Source organism: Babylonia areolata, chromosome 27 (genome assembly GCF_041734735.1).
Source record: "Babylonia areolata isolate BAREFJ2019XMU chromosome 27, ASM4173473v1, whole genome shotgun sequence".
Taxonomy (NCBI): Eukaryota; Metazoa; Mollusca; class Gastropoda; order Neogastropoda; family Buccinidae; genus Babylonia; species Babylonia areolata.
The window spans coordinates 3,273,270-3,277,928 of NC_134902.1; positions in this window are offsets into that span (position 1 = coordinate 3,273,270).

Sequence of the window (4,659 nt, forward strand, 5' to 3'; positions counted from 1 at the left end):
TTCGGTTTGGTTTGTAGAGTTGGTTGAGTTGAAGGTCATACTGGCTAACACCTTTCTGAGTCAGATTGTTCAGAGCTTCGACCTTGAATTTGATGTGGTTCCCAGATTGCAATTTTAATGATAAGCTGACTTTCATGTTTGTTTGTTTGTTTGTTTGTTTTATATCAGCTGTGCATCTGGTCTTAGGCTGACATCTGTTTGCTTACATATTTGGTGATTTATTTAGTTCTTTGGTTTATTTAGTTATACGTTTTATTCGTTTCTTCCATGTTGTTCCCCCCCCCCCCCCCCCCCCCCCGTTGATTTTACTGGTACGTTCGCTTGTGATTCTGGATTTTCTTGGGATTGTCATTAACATCAACATTGTTGTTGATGTTGTTGTTGTTTTGAGATGCGTTATGATATTGCCTTTGGAATGGTATATTTGTTGTTTTGCTGAAAGCGTAGAAATCAAGTCAGCAAACATATGTAAATAGACAAATGAATAAAACAGTAAACCCATGCTTCTTTTTTTTTTTTTTGTGCGTAGGAAGAAAGCAACATTTTGTTCGTCAAACTTTTTTTTTTTTTTTTTTTTATCTGAATACTGTGTGTTTGCGCTCGTTTTTTTTTTATCTTTGTTCGTAATTTTTATTAGGCAAAAACATTTTGTTTATATTTAATCAAACATTTTTTTGTACCTTGATAAGTTGTGTGTTTGTGCGCATTTGCCATCTTTTTTCCCTTTTACAATTGATAAAAACATTATAAAAAAAAAAAAAACTAAAAAAACCCCCATCAGATTCGGAACGAATTTTTATTTAAAAACATATGCAAATCATAATGTTGCAGCTTTTTTTTTTTCTTTTTTTTTTCATCTATTTTGTATTCTTTTTTCGTTTCATTTTTTTTTTCTTTTGGTTACAAAATACTAGCAGAAAACCTGCAGTTTGTGAATATGAGTGATGTTTGTTTTATACGATGATGTAAAAAAAAAAAACAAAAAAAAAACAAACGGGTGGGAATATTAATGTTCTGGCAAAGCTTCTGTTGATTTTTTTATGTGTATATCAGTAAGGTGATGTAATTAGATGACTCATTTTGTGCTTTGTTCCTTTGGCTTTTCCTCTAGTCATGAGTCCTTTTTTTTGACTCACTTGTGTAAACAAAGTGAGACTATGTTTTAACCCAGTGTTCGGTTGTCTGTGTGTGTGTGTGTCTGTGTGTCCGTGGTAAACTTTAACATTGACATTTTCTCTGCAACTACTTTGTCAGTTGACACCAAATTAGGCATAAAAATAGGAAAAATTCACTTCTTTCCAGTCATCTTGTTTAAAACAATATTGCACCTCTGGGATGGGCACATAAATAAATGAAGCCTGATTATATGCAAACTGCATTTACTGTTATATTTATATTTTTTGTATTCTCTAAACTTGGCACTTTGATCTGATATTCTGACCCAACAAAAAGAGCAGTCATTATTATCATTTTTTGTTCAAACAGGAACTTCTTTTGCTAAGCATGGAAGTTTTATTTATTTGCAAACGTTTTGGTGCTGATAGTAAAAAAGGGAAATTACTCTGTAATTAATGCTAGGGGACTTAATTTGCTTTAAACTGATCTTTCTCATCTTAAACATTACATTTTGAAATTATACTCAATACATAAAAAGCTTGGATTTTTTTTTTTTTAAGTGTATCACAAGCGAGTCTTGAAGGCCTTGCCTCTCTTTTTTTGTATATGAAAGTACGTTTGGCTGTGTGAAGTGTTCAAATGACTCGTGTATTCATTTAGTTATTTATCTGCCTTACTGTTTGTTAAAAAAAAATTCATTTATTCATTTATTTGTATGTCTATCTGTCTATATATCTATCTATCTTAGTGTCTATTTTCATTTAGTCATTTATTTGTATGTTTATCTATCTATATATCTATCCATCTCAGTATCTATCTATCTGTATCTACCTGTCTGCCTGGGTGTCTATCTATCTATATGTCTGTCTGTCTATCTTTCTGCTTATATATATATATATATATATATATATATAAATTTTGTTTTAATTTAGTTGTCTATCCATTTTGTTGTTATGTTTGTTATTAAGTTTTAGCTTTTTTTTTTTTTTTTTAGCCAGAAGAGTTGAAAGATCACGATTTAGTCGCTGAAGTTTATGTTTTATGCGTTGTTTCCGTCTGTCAGTATTTGCTGAGGTTTTCTTCTTCTTGTTATTATTCTTGTCATAATTATAACATTGCTAATAATAATAATAATTATTATTATTGTTATTATTATCATTTGTATACGTGGTTCAAACAAATTGCACTGTGTTGTTGAACGACGTGTCATGTATACCATTGAACACGCTTTGGTGTCTACCTTACTGCATTGCCACGCCTTCCCTTCTCCCTCACCTCCCTCCCTCCCTCCCCCAGCTCCTTCCAACCCCCCACACCCCACCCACCCCACCCACCCACCCACCCACACACACCTTTTCCTTTTTACCCTGACCTGCCCGCCCCTATTTCTGTTCCATTCCATGACAGTCACAGTCCCCTTGCCAAACCACTGTTTTTGAGGCGCTGTAACTATGATGTTGATGTGTCTGGTCGCTGTAGGGCCACTGACGGACGGAGGCCCCGCTCTGCCTATGTGCGATTGCTTTTTTCGGGGCTCGGGGTTTTTGTTTTGTTTTATTTTGGTTTTTTTGGTTTTTTGTTGATGTTGTTGTTGTGTCAGATCTGATTTTTCAATTTTTTACGACACAGCGGTCCTTCTTGTGAAATGTATGTAACTTTTTTTGTCAGGTTTTTTTTTTTTTTTTTTTTTTTTTTTTTTTAAGCGGATTGGTGGGTGGGAAAGACGGAGGTAGGGAGAGAGAGAGAGAGAGAGAGGGGGGAGGGAGAAAGAGGAGAGAGAGAGAGAAGGAGGGAGGGGAATGGAGGGAGTGAGAGTGAGGGATGGAGATAAAAAGAGATAGGGAGGGGGAGAGAGAGAGAGAGAGAACTCAGAATTCAATGAAAGAGAGGGGTGGAGAGATAGAGGGAGTGAAGGGAAAAGGGGGGGGGGGCAGAAAAAGAGAAGGAGGGAGAGAGAACGAACGAACGAAGGAGGGAGAGAGAGTGAGTGAGTGTGTGTGTCTGAGAGAGAGAGAGAGAGAGAGAGAGAGAGAGAGAGAGAGAAAATGAGAGAGAGACTGTGTACGTTTTCACTCTTTTGGCAGTGGGAAATTCTTACTTCTACGGCAACGAAAACAATCACGTGTTGAAAGATCTCATTTTTTTCCCCCCCGGGGGATTTGAAAACAGAGAAAAAAAAGAGGTGAGCTTCTCAGGTTTTCTTTTGTCTTTAGAGGGAAAGATGAATTAATCTTGACGTGAAATAGATGCTAAACAGAATTGTTGGAATGCAGTAGAATGGTAGACTATTATGATACAGTACACACACACACACACACACACACACACACACACACACACACAACAAAACAGTATCCATATGCGAATGAAAAAAGAATACAGTGTCCATATTTTGTGACTGAAAAAAAAAATCTTAGAAAAAGGCTTGGCTTTTTTTTTTTTTTTTTTTTTTTTTCCCCCTCTCTTTTTTCATAGTTTTCTTTCTTTTTCTTTTTGTTGTTGTTGTTGATGTTGTTTGGGGTTTTTTTTGTTTTGTTTTGCTTCATAGAATTGTGTTCCTTTTTCGAAAACATGACGCTGGGTTTTTTTTTGTTTGTTTGTTTTTTAGTCCTGATAGAATTATTATGGACCTGAACGGTCGGCAGGACGATAAAACGCCAGTGTCAAGCATTGATGCTGGTTCACATGGTTGTAATAAATATTAATATGATTATTATTATTATTTGGTGAACAGTCGATTCCACAGGAGCCTAGCTCAACGGCTGCAGGTAATGTCCATACGTTGAGAACTCCTGTTTGCTTTGTGTCATAATCATGTGTGGTGTTGTTGTTTTTTTTGGGGGGGAGGGTTGACAATGGATGATTTGTTTGTTTCCATAGATGTAGTTCTTGAAATGCATGGCCCCAACCTCAACCCTTGTTTATGTTTATTTTGTTCCCCCCCCCCCCCCCCCCCCTCTCATTTGTATGTGTGAATTGTCTCATTACCGGTATACTTTTTTTGATCCATCCTTTCAGCAATGGATGGTATATTTTTCGTGATAAAAGAAGGTGATTTTTTTGAAGAGGGCTGGATCTGTTATGATTCTCCGTTTTGTGAGGATTGGATATTTTTGTTTTGTGTTTGATTTGTGGGGGGGTGGGGGGGCGTGGGAAGGGAGGGAGGGAGGGGGTTGTGTGGTTCTGTCCAGTGATTGTAAAATCGATAGAAACATCAACAACAGAACAGCCCCCCTCTGCCCCCCCCCCCCCCCACCCCCACACACACCCCTCGCTCCCCCCCCCTCCCCACCCCAACACAGACACATATAAACGTTTGCACTCACGTAGCACGCGATCGCACGCGCACGCACTCGCGCACACAGGCACAAACACAGACAGACAGACAGACAGACAAACATACATATGGAAATGATTGCATACATACGTATAAGCACTTGTGCACACACAGTCTTCCTCCAAGCACACACACACACACACACACACACACACACACACACACACACACACACACACACACACACACACACACACACACACACA